Consider the following 21,333-nt stretch of genomic DNA (forward strand, 5'->3'; position numbering starts at 1 on the left):
TTTTGACTTTTTCAACATATTTCAACATACAGCTATTTGATCTTCATTTCAACAATATTGAGAGATAAAGGTGATATAATATAACAAATATCATGAAACATTTACATTTTTTCGTCCATTGTATAATTTAAATAAACATAAATGCAAATTTCGCATGTGGAAAAAATAAGTACACCCCTACATTTATCACTACTTCAAATACCTAAAATTAGAATCAGGTGCACCAGCTCAGGTGCAAATGATTAGAACATCGTTAGAGAGGATCTTGGAGGAACCTGTCTTATTTAAACCTCAGACATTTAGTTTGATTTGCTCTTTGTTGTTGAAGTGTGCGGCGTCACCATGCCGAGATCAAAAGAGCTCTCTGAGGCCTTCAGAAAGAAGGTTTTAGATGCCTACGAGTCTGGGAAGGGATTTAAAAAGATATCCAAACAATATGAAATCAATCGTTCGACTGTCCGGAAGATCATCTACAAGTAGAGAAGATTCCGAACAACTGCCAACTTGTTTAGGCCAGGACGCTCCAGCAAGTTCAGCCCGACAGCAGACCGCAAGATGCTGAAAGAAGTCTTTAAGAACCCCAGAATGTCATCACGGGACCTACTGGTAGCTCTTGCCACTGTTGATGTCAAAGTGCACGAGTCTACCATTAGAAAGAGGCTGCACAAATTTGATCTACATGTTAGGTGTGCCAGGAGGAAACCTTTGCTGTCAAGAAAGAACATCAGGGCAAGACTAAAGTTTGCCAATGAACACCTCGGCAAAGACCAGCACTTCTGGAACAATGTGCTCTGGACAGATAAGTCAAAGGTAGAGCTATTTGGCCACAGTACCAGAAGACATGTTTGGCGAAAACCAGAGGCAGCATTTGACCACAAGAAGCTGATACCAACTGTAAAGCATGGTGGTGGAAATATTATGGTTTGGGGCAGCTTTGCTGCATCAGGGCCTGGGCAGCTCACCATCATAGAATCCACTATGAATTCTTCATTGTACCAGAGGGTGCTTGAGGATAATGTGAGGCCATCTGTTGGAAAGTTGAAGCTCAACCCAAGGTGGACATTGCAACATAACAATGACCCTAAACATACCAGTAAATCCACCAAGGCATGGCTTAAAAGAAAGAAATGGGGGGTTCTGGAATGGCCAAGTCTAAACCCGGATCTAAATCCCATCAAGATGTTGTGGGGGGATTTGAAACGAGCTGTGCATGCAAGAAACCCCTCAAACATCGCACAGCTGAAAGAATTCTGCTTGGAGGAGTGGGCAAAAATTTCTCCCAGTCGATGTCAGAGACTGGTAGACAGTTATAAGAAACGCCTACTTGAGGGTGTTCTGCCAAAGGGGGCAATACCACCTATTAGAGCCAAGGGTGTACCCTCTTTTTCCACATGCGAAATTTGCATTTATGTTTATTTAAATTATACAATGGACTACAAAATGTAAATGATATTTGTTATATTATATCACCTTTATCTATCAATATTATTGAAATTACGATCAAATAGCTGTATGTTGAAATATGTTGAAAAAGTCAAAACTTTACATGGGGTGTACTTACTTTTTCACGTGACTGTATGCCATCACTCTCACCCGCCCCCGATTCTAAATTACACACGTCCCAATTTCCTACAAGCAAGTACTGAACCCTGGGACAGTAAACATCAAGGCCTTACCTCTCCCTTGATGTGCAGGTATTTGCCAGTTGATGAGGTCCAAGAGTGCCATCCACCCTACAGAATGCCAAAATTTATCCTGTTGGGCCTGTCAAATTTCAACAAATTTCATTTTGTCCCTACTGTACTGGCAAGTATGTGGATCCGCTTCCTACGGTGATCTTTTCTACACAACTACATTTGGCTACGACAACTCCGCATCTCTACCGTGTAAGGGCCATCAGGACAAGCTGAGCAGCCGAAATTCCAACATAGCCCATGAGTGTCCATAAGGGTGTGACCCACCATCCATCCTTCGGTCCCCCTGCGAGGAACACGGTTGCACTAGCCCCAGCTGGCCAATGTGGTGAGCACCTGCTGCCAACTCTACCATTCCCAAAACCTCAGCCTTTGGGGGAACGGTCGTAGTGCATGCCATCCACATCACGTCCCCTGCACCGCCCACATCCCCCAGTCCACACAACTGCAGACCCCAGTGCCCAACCACACTTGACCACGCCAAGGTCTAGTCGACAGCCATGCTCCCCCAGGAGACTCATCCCAGAAGACATGGTCCACACACCTCGGACACCCACAGCACCACGTTGACCCCCAGACTATCCAACTACTTCGCCACAATCCCGTGTCCCAAATATCGGCGCAGTCACCCCCGTAGCCAGATGAAGGCTGTGTCCTGCTGAACTATCAATTTTGTCCCAGCCTCCAACACTTTGGTCTAACACACCTGGATAAATAATGGTGCCACTGTGCAGTTTCACCATGGCCTCACAAAATCCACCCTTAAATTTACATCTAACCCTGAGATTACCCATGCCAAATATTTTTCATACTTTACTAATTTCACCAAAGAAGGGTGCTTTTCCATACACATGCCAGCCGAGCATGGCCCTTATGCTCAGCTCGTTACAAATTCCCATCCAACAATCCCATGGCTCTCTTCCCAAGCCGAGAGTCCACAAATCATAATGGAACATCTGTGAAAGATCATTCTCACACCATCACGTTCCACAGATGCCCCAATGGTTGTCTAGTAGGCTATAGCATTCCTGTCCATGCGGTTCGACCCGCGTCTATGGACCAGCACAGCATGGCAGGTCACCACATGCTGGCTGTCCCAGAGTCTCAGGGAGAGGCCGTCAGGCCGCATGCCCGGGTGGTCACCACATCAGGCCCGTGTTGATCATCTGTGGTGCCGCTGTTGTGGATTTCAGTTGAATTCCAGTGTCAAGGATTTCATACTTTTGGCTCTGTTACTAGTGCAGCCCTTGAGCATTCTGGGAACTGAATAAAGCTCGAAGAATAACAAAGCCTGTTGTTGCAGTTTTCAGGCTCTGACATTGGGCAAAAGCTGTGTGGATGAGAAGACAGCTTTTCCCTTCCTAAACAGCTCCAATTGTTATGCTTTACGTCTCGTCTTTGAAGTTTCCTTTCATTATTTCCTGTGCAGTATAAAAACCCTGGCCTGATGTGTTTTGTTGAGAAGCTGGTCCGTTCTTGGCTTATAGGGCAGCTCTCCCATGTACATGTGTATCCCCTGTAACTTTAATAAATTCTCTTGTAACTGTCTGAGTTTGGTCAAATTATCATCCCTGGAGGGGGGGGGGGGGGGGAGGATGGGGGTGCTGGGGGGTAAATCCCTAACAAAATTGGAGTTGTCGGCAGGATGCGTCCGGAGAAGGGAGAGGGGAGTTCGCTACTGGGGGACAGCAAGATCATCGGCGCCACGTAATGAGTGAGACCTTTCTCGGTAGTATGAGGTCTTGCTGCTCTTGATTGGGTGACTCTGCCTTGACCCGACCTACCGGCACACATCAAAATGATAAGGTAACGGGGTCACAGACAGAGTGTGGGAGAATTTGTTGAAGATAAGGGGGTACGGGTGGCTCGGGCCCGAGCCGCTTGTGCGAGTGTCCAAGAGGCTCGGAGAGCCTGGTTACTCAGTCACGTTGCGCATGGAGAGAGTTTCAAGGATGGCAGGTTTTTAAGACAACTGTACACTCGCGCGGCATCAAAGTCTGGTAGAAATGTTGCGTGCGAACGTATGGCTAGGGTTTCAAAGAGGCAGTTTTGAGAGAAAAACTGGATTCTCGCATATGCGGTCCCAAACATTCTGCTTAGGCCAAGGAGAAGGAGGTCCACTTTAAAGAAAGCCGAGATACTTACTCTCCTTGTAGGACTTGGGATACATGCACCCGTCAGTTGGGGAAGCCGGATAAGGGACCCCCATTCAAGCTAACTGGTTGCGAAGAAAGGAAAGAGTATCCGCAAGAGGGTGGTTGACAGGGAACATCTGGAGAAAGAGAGTTTCAACTAGGTTAGATTAAGGTTGGCCGAAAGTTGAGTTAAAGTCGGCTGCATTCGGATGTCGAGAACAGGAAAATTAATGGAGCCGAACTAGGGTAGATAGGTGTTTAACTAGATTAATAGTCATAGTCATGTCACCGGGACAAAAGTATAAGCGCTCGGGGTTTGACGATAGGTGAAAATAGCCGCCGAACGGCTGGAGGAGCGAGCGACAGGTGCGCATTTTGGTTCACGCGATTCCATTTGCAGTGCGAGGAGTCAGGAGCGAGTCGTGGTCATGTGAAGCGCTGGACGGAGGGTGATTGTGCGGACAGTCTGGTTCCCGTAGCAACAAGCCCTGAGTCAGCAGGGTAGCGAGAGAATGGATGCGCATATTTAATGGTGATGTGCTTTAGGATTTGCTTTGATGAGAGTGTATATGGCACTGGGGGAAGAAAGTCTGACAAGCTGCCCTAGAGGCAGGGCTGACGAGAAATGTACTTTTGAGATGCACACGATTTGTCCAGGGGGATGTCATAATGGTATATTAATGTGTATTGGAAGGCATTTTTCACGTGGATTTCAGAATCAAGGGCCTGGAATGCTGGAGGCTTCCAGCTTTGTGTAATGAGAAGGATTAAGTTCACATGGCATGCTGTCAAAGGTGTGAAATACAGGTATACCTGCAAGGGAGTTGTGGCAACCTGTGGTTTGATTGGCTGGCTGGAATTGGTGGCAGATGTAATGGAGCTGGTACCTGTGCTTGAAATGTTATTGGCACCTTGTGTGATTTTGAAAATGACAGAATGCTTAAGAATTGTGAGGGTTGCTTTGTCTGATATGATGACAATGTACTGCTGATAAAGTTTAAGCTCGCAGCTTGGCCTACAGAACAGACCAAGCTAAAAGGTTTGAGTCCTGCTTGTAAAATTGTGGGTGAGCTGATACTTCTTAAATCCTGAGCAGAATTTAAGACTTATTTGCAATTTGTACCAATTGTTGAATCGCCGGGTCAGGATTCACACCCAAGCCCCATTTCTAACCCCATCTTACTGTGGGAAGGTGTAGACAGATTATGTGTGCCTCAAAGGGTTGTGAAGGTTGCAGTTTGCGTGGGGTGCGGTGACCATGCCCGACCTTTGGAGGGCATCCAAAGAATGCATTTGAAGTTTAATTCACAAGTTCCATAAAGGAAGAGCGAATGAAGAAAAGGGCTGTGCTGATAGGAGAGTGCCTGAGATTTATGTTGATTTTGAATATTCTGATCAATTGTTCTGCATTGATTTTTCTGTATTTCCAAAATGATTTTCTAATTGCTAATATTGCTGTGTGTTGACAAGTAGGGGAAAGGTAAGAATGATATGTGATGCTGGCGTGTGCCATTTATGGGTGCTGAGTGTACATGACTGCTGAGGTGGCGGCATGTGCGCCGAGTCCAATCGGAAGGATGGATGGTTATGGTTTCACCCGGTCTGTTTATCTGTCTGTCTGTCTGGACACGGAGCTCTTGGAGAGCCAGGATGGGTTGGGGTGACCAAGATGAATGTGGACAACATATTAATTGTTTGCCATTGTGAAAATTTTGCCCTCGATTTGGGACGAAGACATATGGCATTTGCTGTCCGGCTCAGGTTGGCTGGTTTCCTCAGCTCTGGAGGATCAGAGCTTGTGTATATTTAAAGCTGATACTCCTATGAAAAATGTTGATACTCCTATGTGATGCGGGGTATGTGTGTGGTGATGGTGTCTGGGGCCTCAGGGTTTGCCCCTGCCTGTTTGCCGGTCTGTCTGTCTGTTACATTTGACCCTCAGAAAAGGTTTCGTGAGATTTCAGAATTGGACAGCCCATGTGTTATGACATGCTTAGGTGTCTCAAAAATTTGCTGGACAGACTTGGTGCATCAGACAAATCGATTAAATTTTCGTGGGAAAGATGATTGAGAAGGACTTCAAAGGCAGGTGGGTGGTCACCTGCTGTGAATTGTGGTGGAACATTTGAGATGTCCCCTAATACAACGATAGGACGAACTGGTTTGTAAGTGTGTTGTGCAAGTACTTTCTCTGTAGGTTCAGGGAGGTACCAGTGAAGGAGAGACCAGGAGATTAACCTGAGGGAAAACGAGTCTGAAGGAAGATGATGTTGCAAGTACAATGATGGTTTAAATCCAATAACATTGTAAATTAATGTCAATAGCCAAATTCTACCTGGGGTAAGTCCAGGTGGAGAGGGGAGTTGTCTCTGGTGCCTTGCTCCACGGGGCAGTACTATTGTTGTCAAGTCTCATGTAATATTGGTTAACGTATATCTACGGACAAGAGCTGTACTTTATTTTAGTAAGTGACTGGGGAAAAAAAGGTTTGTTTTAAAAGTGCCAGTGGATTTGTTTAGAGTTATGGAGGTCACAGCTCGCTGGAAACTCTTTGTTTATGTTTGGCTGGCTTACACTGTATTGTGTATGGGAAAAAAAGGGACTGAAATGCTTTGATTTTTGCAGCCTGGCGGACAAGAGCTGTGTTTGGGCTGAAAGTTAGAATCCAGCATTTTGCAGCCCTGAGCAGAGTGGATTGCCCATTGGGCATGTTTAGAATTTAACAGAGTGGTGGAGTTCTGTGGAAATATGAATCCAATGTTTGATGTATACTGTGTCGGTGTGCTCTGAGTTCAAAGGAAGATGATGTCATCACATTGGATCCCTTCCAATGTCAGAAGGTAACTGGAGAAGTGGGGTACTGTTTTCTCTTGCAGGAGGGTGGCAGAATTTGTCCTCCAGTGACAAATGATTTTTGTTGGCAAACGATTTTTCTTTCCATTTCGTTTTATAAGTGAGCTGGCAAAAAGACTGTGGATGACACTGCGCCAGTTTGAAGAAGTGGTGTCCTTTGGAATTGAGTTCGAATCGGGTTGGGTTCTGGGGCTTGTGGTTTGCCTCTGTTGTCTGTCTGTGAGTATGACATCTCAGAGGGTTGTGACCGGACTTGAGCAGAATGCAGATGGAGTAGTGGTGCTCTGGTCTCCTGCTTTGGGGAAGGTAATTGTGGTTATGGTTTTACCCCTGTCTGTCTGTCCGATTGTGTTCATAAAGTCCATGGTGCGATTCCATGGACGCCAAAGTTGAGCATTCAGGAGCTGAAGCAATTTAACATCGGAATGCATCTCTCCGAGGACCACCAGCTGTTCCAGGGAGGTAAGGTGTGAAATATGGTGATGTGATCTTGTGGACAATCTGTGAATGTCTAGACAGGTGCGCCTGGAAGGGGAAATTGACCTGACAACTCGAGTGGATTGTGTTTTAAGGCAAGTTTTGGGATTTGTGGAGAAAGTCAGAGTAAGCGTGAAGATGGTCAAAAGAAAGTCGAATAAAATGAAGCCCATTGTAATGACAGGTGCATTGGCAAGGTTTTGCTTGTAAAATGAGAGAAAAATGTGTGGATAGTTAGGAAAGAGGGAGAGTGGCTTGTGTCTTTCCTTTCCGTGTTTTTGTGAATATGCGGTCAAGTTGAAGTGATAGACATTGGAGTCCGAAGAGGAGGAGTTGATTGGGTAACGAAAACAGGTCAATGAAAGAAGTGTGCACGTTGCTTTGTACGTTTGACTCAAGGCTAGGTCATACGTGAAAAGGGGGGTTGAATTTGGTGATTGTAGGAGGAGGTTTTGGGAGTTTGTTTTGCGGGGAAATGCATTCTCTCAACTGAGAGACGATTTTAATTTCAAACAATTTTTCAGTATTTTAATTGGCTTGTCCAAAACCCAGCAGATGAGTGTGCCACAGGTATTGATAGAATGAGTGTGTGGTTTATGAAGGGATCAATACCAGTTGACTGTTGTTGATGACTGCCAGTTGTTGTGAAGTGGTTTGTGTGGTGATTAAATGTGTAATATTTTTGCCAAAAAATATTTAAAAAGATTATTGAGATATTTAAAATAAAATGGTGCAATAATGCAAGTGTATATGAGAAATATATGCTTCAGACTTGGGTTGCAGGAATGGGACGACGTTGTAGGGATGGCAGCGATGCAGGATCATGTTTACAAATGTTTGTGTTTACAAAAGAAAAATGATGTTTATGATGCAGGGATGCACGGAGCAGGATGGGGAAGATGCGGTGAGTTTCTCCTTTCCATTGGCAGGTATGGTGAGAGATGGTGATTAATGAGTCAATGATTGGCAGATCATGCATTGTTAGATGCGGGGAATGATTATGCAAAACAGAGTGGCACTTGACTTACTTAGAGGGAAAGGGGGGGGGGGGGGGGTGTTTCCAAAATTGTTGAAGGTAAATGTGGCATTTGGATTGGCAGACACGACGCAGGGAGTGCAGCCAAAAATAGCGAGCCGTCAAGGAGATGAGGGAAATAAATGCCAATTCGGAGAATGGGGTTCAAAGGATAGTTCCTGGGCCGAGGATCGCTTTGGGCCTCCTCATATCGATCATCATTGTCATTTAGGGGGGGTGGGGGGGGGGGCTGGGAAGTGTTGATCCATGTGTGTGTCAGTAAGTTTGCAATGAAGGTACGGGGGAACACCCCCTGTGTGGTCCGAGGTCGGGTGGAAGAGGCTCGAGACACCCCCATAGATGCACGAGAGTGACCCTCGACCAGATACCAGTGGTGGCTGCAGATCCGGTTCCAGTCTGGGATGGACCATTGCTCGCTCAAGCATCAGTGGCCTTGGCAGACCTCCACAAACACTGTTGTGGTCATCCTTGAGTCATATGAGCACTCTGATGCCCAATACAGCCAGGCCGCCACCTTCAAGAACGAGAACTCCATTCACCCCTGTATGAGCGCCGCCATCTCCCTATCTCCAAACCCTCTATCCCTTAAAACCCACCCCTGCCCCGTAATTGAATCTTGCACAGCTGGCACAAAATAACCCGAATCCAAGAGTTAACTTCACAAACGATGCGCGGACTATGAACCGCTCTGGAGCAAGCCAAAGATTCCGACTCAGACGAGCGTGAGTGGCAACGATTGCGTAGTGTTGAACTCTAAACCCAGTGCCCCATGCGCGTTTCGGAAGCACAAACTTGAAGATTTCCCCTTGCGCGTGCCGGAAGAGGTGATCGATCGTATGCGAATCCTGAGGGAGGAAGCGTTGGAAAGGGTGTCTTGGGTATTAAAGGGCATTGCTGATCACCAGCGTATTTTTGAATGCATTTCGCTGCCTGCCTTGCACAACCAAGAGCTTTATTAACACCTTGCTTCAACTGAAAATAAAGGCAAAATGAATGCCTGCTGCTAACCTGAGATTTGCTTTGAAAGGCCCATCCTAAGTAATGGGTTTCTGATCGTTTCTTGCGTTTGATTGTGTATGGGAGGCATTGGCCCACATTGTATTCATGTATTCAAATGACTTTATTCTTCATTGCTTTGTAATCTTTTTACATAGTCTCAGAATCATATAGGGAGGCCAATATTTACTCATTAATCATTTTATCTATATATCTCTCTCTTTCTTCCTCTCTAGCTCTAAACGATTATAAGGGGAAGAGACTCAAAAGAGGTACTTGACTACCGTCTGGGATTTATCGTCTCAACTTCATGGGGAGGACTTGACCCACCCGACCGCAGCTAGCGTGTCTTCCCTTAGGCAAGGAACTTCACACACCCCATGAAGTCTAAGATAACATCACATATAGTAAGCAAATACTTCTATGAAAATCCCTAGTGGGACAAAGGGTGATAATGAAACATCTTTCTTTCCTTTTTCTTTCTTTCCTAAAATATATTTGAGTATCAAAGGGAAGCTTGTTGTGGATTTCAGTCGAATCCCAGTGTCAGGGATTTCATAATTTTGGCTCTGTTACCAGGGCAGCCCTTGAGCATTCTGGGAACTGAGCAAAGCTGGCAGAATAACACAGCATGTTGTTGCAGTTTTCAGACTCTGACCTTAGGAAAAAGCTGCGTGGACGAGAAGATAGCTTTTCCCTTCCTAAACAGCTCCAATTGTTATGCTTTCCATCTCGTATTTGAAGTTTCCTTTATTTCCTGTGCAGTATAAAAACCCTGGCCTGATGTGTTTTGTTGAGAAGCTGGTCCGTTCCTGGCTTATACGGCAGCTCTCCGATGTGCATGTGTATCCCCTTTACCTTTAATAAATTCTCCTGTATCTGGGGGGGTTGGGGGGGGGGTGCTGGGGGATAAATCCCTAACACTGCCACCAAAGCGCGACCTACAACACCTCGCCCTAGTGGTCCTCATTACACACCATCCTAGGTACCTGAGAAACCACCTCGGACCCCCAGAGGTCTTAACCCCCACCAGGGTCCGGCAACCCTGCCGGCCTGAGACACTCGCTCAGGCGGCGCCCCGATGGACAAGGGACGCCACACTCCACCAGACCCCCAGTGGGGCCCAGGTCGTACCATGACACCCATGGTCGGACCCCACATCCAAATCCTGACAGCACACCTCATCGGACAGACTCACCTCATCTCCCAGACTCTGTTGGACCCGAGCAATCTCTTCCTCGATGGTATTGTCCAAAGTGCTTGGTCGCTCCTGTGTTACATCATTCTCATCATCCCCAGTCAATTGAGGCCCCAACAGGTCTTTACTACTAATCACCTGTTCTGGTTCCATTACACGGGCCTCCAATATTTTTAACTCTTGTTCCAAACCACCATACTGGTGATGCACAAATTTCAATTCCTCCCTCTGCTGGTGTATTCTGGCATCCATGCAGATCCGACAGCCTTCCAGGTCATTTCCAGTCAAACATTCCATATTTACTTCTGAACATTCCCAATTTTGCCTTCCAATTGTTCATTCATCTCCCTCATTTAATTCCTCAGTTCACCCATTTGTTCATTCTTTCCCTCAATTTTGTTTTCCAATCGTTCACTTTGGGCATTCATTATTTTTGTTCCGGTTTCAATTGTTCACCACAGGCATCCAATTTCGCCTCCAATCGTTCAGTATTTTTTTTTCCTGTCTCTCCTTATTTCTTGTGATATTTCTCGAATCAATTTTCTATTTTAATGAATTTCCTCATTTATTTCCCTCGCTAATTTTGCAAACATGGCCTGGAAACCCATTGCATCTGTTCCTATTGTCCCCGGTCCCCTCATAGGAGATGGGGGTGGACTAATGCTCGGGATGGGGGAGATTTCAACACTATTCTCATATCCCTCTATCCCCAGCTCGCTTCTGAACTCCTCAGAGCCCTCTGTCCGCTCGGCCATGTCATTCACATCCGCCATACGTCCTGACCAAGCGGTTTTCCCGTGCATGCTTAATTTTACCTCAGACAAAAATAAAATTAAAATTTAGTGACGCACTGCCTCCCGCTCTTCCCAACACCAATCAACAAAAATTTTAACACCTGGTCACTACGATTACCTCCCCCTCGGCGAGAAAAAGACAACCGTAAAAAAACTGGATTCCAAAACATGAGCGCAATTTTCCCCCAGCGGGTGTCGAACTCGCAACCCTCGGGACACCGAGTGTCCGCCGGGTTCGAATCCCACACTCCTGACACCAGTTGTCGTGTCCCCGGGATTAACATCTCTGGGTGACGGATGGACAACCGGACTTTAACCCCGAGGCGTATACTCGACTATGGCGGTAGTGACACGTGCGGGGGTATTGGAGAGCAGCAAGCGCTTACCTTTACGGACGGACGCGGCATGGGGGATATCCGATTCCCAAAACAAATAAACGGACAAGACAAGGAATTGAAATTCCACAAATAAAGGGTTTAACAAAAATCAGTGCAATAAAATAAAAACCAATGACACTAAATTGCTAACCGAGGGACCCTCCAAGCGGACTCAAATACAGACACAGGGAGAAATAAACGAAAGTAAAAATGTGTGTGGTGCGTTTGCCTGACACTCCGCCTGGCTTCCTTGACCGTCCCGGGCAGTCACAGGTCCCATGTCCCTGCGTGGGAAAACACGCCTTGGCGCAAAGTCGCGTTCCCAGCCACCCAACGATGTGAAGCAAACAGGCCCTCGCTTCTTCCGCGTCTCTCCTGCTTGGTCGCACCGAGCTCCGACGTTCCTCCCAGGTGCAAACGGCACCAAGCACCAACACCACAAGCCAATGCCAAGGAGAGAGAGAGAAAGATGAGCAGGATGTGTCCCCCCTTCCTGCAGCCCAGAACAGAGAGATTGAAAATGAGAGATTGAAAATGAGAGATTGAAAATGAGAGATTGAAAATGAGAGATTGAAAATGAGAGATTGAAAATGAGAGATTGAAAATGAGAGATTGAAAATGAGAGATTGAAAATGAGAGATTGAAAATGAGAGATTGAAAATGAGAGATTGAAAATGAGAGATTGAAAATGAGAGATTGCAAATGCGAGATTGCAAATGAGAGATTGCAAATGAGAGATTGCAAATGAGAGATTGCAAATGAGAGATTGCAAATGAGAGATTGCAAATGAGAGATTGCAAATGAGAGATTGCAAATGAGAGATTGAAAATGAGAGATTGAAAATGAGAGATTGAAAATGAGAGATTGAAAATGAGATTGAAAATAGAGAGATTGAAATAGAGAGATTGAAATAGAGAGATTGAAATAGAGAGATTGAAATAGAGAGATTGAAAGAGATTGAGAGAGATTGAGATAGAGATAGAGATAGAGAGAGAGAGAGAGAGAGAGAGAGAGAGAGAGAGAGAGAGAGAGAGAGAGAGAGAGAGAGAGAGAGAGAGAGAGAGAGAGAGAGAGAGAGAGACTTTGACTTTTAAACTCTTTTTATTATAAAAGTATAAAACAAGAGTACCACCAAAGGCAATTCATCCAGGAAAATCAGTAAAATCATAGAAATCCCGGAAGGAAAATACAATCAGTGCACTGCAAACCAAGCAACAGAAAAGGTGCAAGTACCAAAAAAAACACGAGGAGAAAATCTAGGCATAATTTCTAAACTAGGGATAATTTTATATGTACAAATTTACAATCACATCTGCAACACTGAGGAGAGACGGAAGAAAGAAAGAGTAGGTCAAGACCAGGGGGAGAAAAAAGCCGGCAAGGAGAAGCATGGAACAGTGTATAAGAAACACCCGCACTGTATTATACAGAAATTAACAATTTGTTATCTTGGACCTTACAAATCCCTCCAACACACCAGGTCGCAACAAAATTTGCAAGGTCGTTTGCAGTTTGGACACAGCCAAATTAAAGCTTGAGCCTTGCTGACACCAACGAACTAAAAAACACCATAATACTGCATTCCTGCATGGGTCTGCCACCCAGCTTCGCCTTCCGCGACAGGTATATGGCCAGTTTGGCGGTAGCGGTTAGGAACCCGAATACAATAGATGTGGTTCCCTTTTTGGGAGGAAAGCCAAAGATGTAAGCTTTCAGAGAAAAGGGAACCTGCAATCTATGGGAAATAAAATTTAACCAATGCAACAAAGGAGAAAGTCTTTCACAATGAATGAAAGCATGAAACAAATCTTCTCTCACCGGACAAAAGGGGCAACAGCCGGAAATGGGGGGAAAAAAACGAATGACAGCATTGGAAGGAACAATCCATTGGGCCAAACGCCACTGAAGGTCACCTGTTCTTTTAGAAATAAGTCCAGCATACATTGTATCCCATAAAGGCTCAGAGGGGGGACCAGGAGGCAAGAGTCCTTTCCACCGGGTAACCCCAGCTAGAGGTGGGTCCCCAAGAAGAAGTTTCACACAAGACCTATAAATACTCTTGCTGCTCATAGCATGGAAGGGGGGTGACCCTGCGCTCATGGGGGGCAGCTCGTTTGGGGTAAAAGCCACAACAAATTTTGGAACTGTGGGCTCAACCTCTGCGTCCTGGGTCCAATGTAGGCCTAGCTGGTGGCCCCTTCGGATCACCGCTCTTAGTATGTTCCCGATTTGCCTCCTGGACCGAACACCTGTTGGGTCCGCCAGCTTGTTCGCAGGCTTCCATCCCTGTCCAGAGTCGTGCCGGAGATGACACACTTTCAGGATGTTGGCCACTATAAAATGCTGGCAGAAGTCACGACTCCTCGGGATATCGGGGAAAAGTGGGTTGAAAAATAAAGGCTCGTGTGCAAACATGTTAGTGCCATGCGAGTCTGTTTGGCGACTTATCGAAACGCCCTGCCAGGCATTCAAGAAGCTCTGATAAAAGACTGGAAGCAGAGATGTATCGACGTGTTGAAGGTTGGTCAGGAAAAGTTCCTGTCCGTATCCGAGCCTCCCAGCTCGTTGAAGAATGGAGCAGGCCAAGGGCTTTCCTGGTAGGTGTTCTGCATAAAGCAAGCGTTGGATGGAGCGGAGCCGGAAGGCCAACAGGCGGCATTTCACGTCGACTAGGCCATGACCACCCTCGGCCAAGGGACAACATATGGCGCTGGGTCGAAGCCAGTGGTAGCCTCCCCCAAAAGAAATCCACCAGTTTCCTCTGGATAGCTTGGAGCAAAACCTCTGGTGGTTGCAGGCAGATGAACCGGTGCCACAAAAGGGTAGTGACGAGGTTGTTGACAACTAGCACGCGACCCTTATAGGAAAGGTGGGGTAGAGCTCTTTTCCATCGGCTCAAACGCCCATCTACCTGGTCAATGATCCTGTCCCAATTGTTCTGGACATACTGAGGAGGACCGAGGAAGATGCCCAAATACTTGATGCCATCGTTTGCCCACACTAGCTCTGCAGGAAGGGGAGGTGGTGGTAATAACGGTGGCACAGGTAAGTCATTTTTAGCCGCGTCGCAGACGCTGCTCATAGAGTGCCCTCTGCTGTTGTTGTTGTTCTTCTTCTTCTTGTTCTTGCAGAGAAGACAAAACCTCAAAGCTCCACCCATTCTGGGAACCATAGCTCCACCCATTCTGGGAGAGCCTTCATATAAACAAATATCCACCATTTTATTAACTCGCATAGCTTTGAGGCCTGTTTTGTAGGCCTGTGGTGTCTTCCTCTCTCACACAGTTTTATTTCAAATCAAATTCGATATATCATTTCATTTTTCACAGTCGCTAACATAGTTTTAGACTCGGTTGAAAAAAAACGGGAAGAAAATCTGATGAAAGTTGCCCTTTATATAACGAAATGAATTCTCAAAGGCCTGTAACTTCAAGTCCATTGAGATATATAATTTTTAAATCGCGGCATGGTCAGTCATACACCGCCCGAAATAAGAGACGGGAAAATGCCGAGATATATATATTTTGTTTAAATCGCGGCATGGTCAGTCATACACCGCCCGAAATAACAGATGGGAAAATGCCGAGATATATTAAAAATTCGTCCATTTGATGACAATCGTCACGATGAAATATTTAATTTATACGTCGTCACAATAATGTGGAGAGAGGAGCATAGCTTCGTTCACGTGTCGCCACACACCGGAAATTGCCGAGATATATTTTTTTTAAATCGCGGCATGGTCAGTCATACACCGCCTGAAATAACAGACGGGAAAATGCCGAGATATATTAAAAATTCGTCGCCACACGGGAAATTGCCGCGATATATTTTCACTTTGCACAAAAATAACATCAAGTAATCGAATCAATAGGAATGTCCTGTGCCTATAACATCGACGTTATAGGCACAGCTGCATCTAGGCATTGTGTAACATCGACGCGGCTTTTGTTTTAATTAAAACTTTTTGTACTTGTTTGGAAAGGGGAGCCACAGAGCCTTGCTTTTCCCCCAATTACACCTTAATGATGAGGCAAGGTTGAAGTCCGACAAGCACTTTGCCATGGCGTCACTGTCGCATTTTCTTTTTATAATGACACATAGGTCGTCGGCATAAGCAGACAGGGTCAAAGGTGGGTGTCCTGGAGAAAGGACAGGTCCAGGGATATCCTTTCTGAGGGCGATTAAGAGAGGCTCCAAGGCGAGGGCAAATAATAGACCTGAAAGTGGACAACCTTGCCTTACCCCTCTCTGAACCTTTATGGGTGGGCAAAATTCGTTGTTAACTTTGATCAAGCTGGAGATGTTTGCATATAACAAAGCTATGTAGGCTCTAAAATTAGCACCGAGCCCGCAAGCTTGTAACACATGACACAAAAACTCATGATCAATGCTATCAAAGGCCTTTGCAAGGTCAAGAAACACCAATCCAAAATCCTCTTGGACACATTTACCAGTTAACAAATCTCTGATTAGGAATATGTTGTCGTAGATGGATCTGCCAGGGATGCCGCAACTTTGATCAGGTGACACCAGGTCCCCAATACTGTCTTCAACCGGTTCGCAAGGACCTTGGAAAACAGTTTGTAATCCGTGCACAACAAAGAGATCGGACGCCAGTTTGACAGGTGTTGGAGATCGCCAGTCTTGGGTAGCAGGCAGAGTACTGCTCTTCTAAAACTGAGCGGTAATTCTCTGGATAAAAGAGACGCATCCAGAACATTGAGCAGCTCTGGGCCCAAAATGTCCCAGAATGCCGAAAGAAATTCGGTGGGTAGGCCATCGATGCCAGGGGCCTTTCCCGACTCCATCTCAGCAAGTGCACCGGTTAGCTCTGGAAGGGTAATTGGAGCATCCAGTTCCAGACGTTGGGCCTCAGCCACAGAAGGAAGATGAGAGGTCAAAACATTCATCATTTCGTGAGAAACTGTTTTGGCCTTGAAGAGATCAGAAAAGAAATCGAATACATTTAATCTTATAGCACTTGGATTTGTTAGGATGTTCCCCCCTGGGTCCAAAACCGAAGATATAAGTCGTGCTGGTTTCTCTACAGTTTATAGGTGAAAGAAAGACCTAGTTGGGGTATCTGAAACCTTTATATTCTGTATTCTTAGCCTGACCAGTGTGCCCGCTGCTTTTTCATGGATCAAATCCCTTAATTGGGCCTTCTTCTCGAGTAGCAACCGATAGTTCACTGGGTTGCTCTCATTGGCCAATTTGCCCTCTAACCTTAAGATGTCTGCTTCCAAGCAAGCCATCGTGATATGTTTTACATTGGTGCAGTGCGAATTAAATTGTTGACAAAATACTCGAATTTGGGCCTTTAGGTTGTCCCACCAAAGACTAATTGAGGAGAAAGAAGATTTTTTTTGTTCTCATTTCAGCCCAGAAATCACGAAAGGAGTCTGTAAATAAACTATCTTCTAAAAGTTTAACGTTAAACTTCCAGTAACTATTTCTGCATGTGGGTCGAGGAAAAGAAAGATCTAAGGTTACCATATGGTGGTCTGAAAACAATGACGGAAAACAACCTGAAGAGACCACGACATTCCTAAAGGGTACATTAATGTACCAGCGGTCGAGTCTTGCCGAAGACACCCGGCCATTGGCACATCGACACCAGGTATACTGGGTTATGTTGGGGTGATGCAATCGCCAAACATTCAGTAGACCGGCCGTCTTAAAGAAACGGGATAGGTCCGCATGGGACTCAGGGTGGGGTTCTGCAGAGTTTCTGTCCTTCGAAGGGTCAAAGGTGCAATTAAAGTCACCACCAATGCACACACATTGGTCGAGATCAACTGATTTCAGGTGGTTTACCATGGAGGTGAAGAAGGCCTTTCGGTCCCTGCTCTCACTAGGTGCGTACACATTGAAAATGGTGCAGCGGAAGTTTTGGTGTACGAGCTGAAGGGAAATAAGCCGGCCTTTTATGACTTCCTGAAAATAGCAAGACTCAAAAGCTAGACCTGGCTTTAGAAAAAACCCAACCCCAGCAGATGAGATGAGGCTGACAGATTGCTAAAATAGCATTGTCCTTTAAAAGTTTGGCACCAGTCATGTTCCACATTAGGTGTGATGTGGGTCTCTTGCAGTAAAAGAACATTTGCCTTTTTACGATCAAACACGTTTTAAACTTGGGCCTGACGGAGGTGACTTGCACCTCCACCATTCATATTTAAGGTCGCAAAGGAAATGTTTTTCATTCCGTGTTAATGAAATCGCCCTGTGCTTGGGAACACTCCGTACCTGCTCGGGTAACAAACTTTCTTAACCTGTGGAATTGAGATTTCGTCAGGTCAAAATCCTCATGTGCTTTGATTATTGAATTTGCGGTGCAAATGAATGCTGCCAAGTCAGGGAAAGAGTCTTTAATTACAATTTTGCGGTGACGAAACGTTTCGTTAAGGAAGGTAAAAATGAGTTGAGGCGGTACCTGTAAGTGACCTGTCATCGCTTGTGACAGCTCGGTTGCCTCAATGTCATCTTCGGACTCAGACACATCAGATAACATGTCGTCAGGTTCTGGGGTATTACCCGCTGCCCCCACGGTCTTGTCTTGAGGCACCTTCACAAGTTTCCCAAGGTGTTCCCGAGAGCACTCGTTAACACTTTGGTGGATATTTGTATCTGGGGTTGGAGCTTGGGTTTGAGATCCCAGCAAACTCAGATTTACCGGCCCCGTTTGTACAGTGGGAACGTTTATTGAATCCATAGTCTGCTCGGTATTTAAAGGGGGGACAAGCGGAAAAACATTTCCCAGCTCGGAAATGGTAATACTTTCACTGGAGGTTTTGCACTCGGAAACTTCCAGGTGAGAGGTACAAATTTTATTTTTCGGCTCATTTACATAATGAGACTCGCTGGTGTCATTGACAATGGTATTCATGTACTCAGTTAGTGAGGGAATGTCAGAGGGACACTCGGACACATGTGCACCGGGAATGGTGCCGCCCATGACCACCTTCTTTGCAGCACCAGCGAAATTGCTTGGCACTGGTGCTCTTCGCTTTTTAGAATACATTATGGATTCTTCGTTCATGGGTTCGGGAAAGGGGGCAATGCCAGTTGTGTCAGTCACATCGGGGGGTGTCATCACATTGGAATCGGAAAGCACCGCTGTGTCAGACGACTCAGTCGGGGTGTCAGAAGGTACGGTCGGGGTGTCAGAAGGTACGGTCGGGGTGTCAGAAGGTACGGTCGGGGTGTCAGAAGGTACGGTCGGGGTGTCAGAAGGTACAGTCGGGGTGTCAGAAGGTACGGTCGGGGTGTCAGAAGGTACGGTCGGGGTGTCCGAAGGTACGGTCGGGGTGTCCGAAGGTACGGTCGGGGTGTCAGAAGGTACGGTCGGGGTGTCAGAAGGTTCGGTCGGGGTGTCAGAAGGTTCGGTCGGGGTGTCAGGAGGTACGGTCGGGGTGTCAGAAGGTACGGTCGGGGTGTCAGAAGGTACGGTCGGGGTGTCAGAAGGTACAGTCGGGGTGTCAGAAGGTACGGTCGGGGTGTCAGAAGGTACGGTCGGGGTGTCAGAAGGTACGGTCGGGGTGTCAGAAGGTACGGTCGGGGCGTCTGAAGGTGCGGTCAGGGTGTCAGAGGGTATGGTCCGGGTGACGGAAGGTACGGTAGGGGTGACAGGAGATACGGTCCGGGTGACGGAAGGTATGGTAGGGGTAACAGGAGATACGGTCCGGGTGTCAGCGAGCACGGTCGGGGTGTCAGAAGGCGCGGTGGAGGGATTGGCCTTTTTACAATCCCTTTCGTTATGTCCCGGTTCACCACACTTCGGACAAGAGGCCTTAGGACAGAATCTTTTAACGTGTCCGAATTCTCCACAATTAAAGCATGTTAAGGAGGCTGAGGAAGCATACATGTGGTATTCCCGATCGTCCAACGATACTTTAAAGGATATGTTTAAACCTGTATCGGCTCCGCGATCCGGGAGAATCATGTATACTTGCCTCCTAAAGCTCATTACGTGTTTGACACGATCGCTGCGACACCCGAGCGGAATCATTGAGATTCGGGAGACAATTTTACCGTAACGAGACAGAATGTGTTGTCGAAATCATTCAAGTCCACAACTTTAGTCCATCTGTTGGTTTAATTCCATTAAGACCTTTGACATCATTCTGCAAATACAGGAATGCAATATAAATAAGGTTTGGCATCACATAGGTCAATCCATAATATAGTTCAATGAAAGCAAGCGTAATATTATATGCGGTACGTACCGTTAGCGAGTCTACTAGTCATTGTAACATGTCACAGGAGAAGTCACCTAGAGCAGCGGCCGCATCGGGTCTTATAGCCGCGCCCCCCTAGCGGTGTCAGCGAGCAGCGAGCATCACCTGGGTTCAGCGTAAATAAGATTTCACTACATTCTCCCCACCGTTAGAATTATACTGCCGCGCGGCTAGAATCGAGTGAGCGTCAGCATTAACAGGGTGTGGAATTATGGTATCAGTCGGCCCAACCATACCGGTCCGGGCGGCGAATTTCCCTGCCAGCACGGGTCCGAAATTCCCCGGGTACGGCATCACGTAACCCAGAGACCCTGGCGTCGGAGTAGCTGCCGGAGTCAGGTGACAGGGGGGGGGGGGGGGTACCGCCAAGCCGTCAGGTAAGGGTGGATGTGGCGAAGGGAGGGTCGGCAGACGTTCAGTGACGGAAGTGTCCATAGTCTCATAGATTGGCTGGTCCGGTTCCTTATAAGGGTCGGTGACCCCGCATGGGGCAAGATGGCGTACGGAGACTGTGGACTCACGCCCATCTGCCGTCATCACACGTGCATGCTCGGGATTAGCCTGGAGTACCTGCACTTTGTCCACTAAGGGGTCGTACTTGCTCATGCGAACCGCCCGTTTGAGATAGGCCGGCCCGGGCTCAGCGAGCCAACTGGGTAAAGACCGTATACACCCCGTGCTCCTCGGGTGGTGGAAAAGTCTCTCGTGGGGAGTCTGGTTGGTGGCCGTACATAGTAGAGCCCTGATCGAGTTCAGCGCCGCAGGTAGCGACCAAGCCCATTTATCGAGGCCCCGGCCGAGGGTCCGGAGGTTGAGCACAACGGCCCTCCATATAATCCCGTTGAAGCGTTCGATCTGCCCATTCGCTTGGGGTCTGTACTGCGTGGTATAACTAGAAGCGACGTTATTTTGGAGCAAGTAGCCTCGCACTTCCTGAGACAAAAAGACCGCACCCCGATCAGTATGCACGTAGGCCGGGTACCCAAACATAGAGAACAAATTCTGCAGGCATCACATTACCGTGGCAGCCGTCATATCCACGCACGTATAAGCAAAAGGAAACTGCAAGTACTCATCGACGATAGTGAGCAGATAGCGAGAGTTACTCGACACCGGCAACGAGCCCTTGAAATCCATCGCCAATCTTTCCCACGGCCTCGTAGCCCTAACCAGCGTCCCCATGGGAGGATTATAGAAACGTGGTTTGATTTCCGCGCATATAGTGCAGTCGCGACAGATACGGCGGATATCGTCAATCAAGTAGGGTAAATTGCCATGTCGCACAAAATGAGCGAAACGCATTACGCCCGGTGCCCCGCAGTTTCATGCAAAGCGCGTAGGCCCTCCAGAGTGACGATGCCTGCGCACGTAACCGGTCTCGATAAGGCGTCGGTGACCTGGTTATCCTTCCCCGGGCAGTATTTGATAGTGTAGCAGAAGTCGGCAAGCTCTATACGCCAGCGAGTGATTTTCTCATTCTTAATGCGCTGGGCGTGTAAGGTGTCGTACATGAACGCAACACTTTGTTGGTCC

This window comes from Myxine glutinosa, chromosome 1 (assembly GCF_964187855.1).
Source record: "Myxine glutinosa chromosome 1, kmMyxGlut1.1, whole genome shotgun sequence".
Lineage (NCBI taxonomy): Eukaryota > Metazoa > Chordata > Myxini > Myxiniformes > Myxinidae > Myxine > Myxine glutinosa.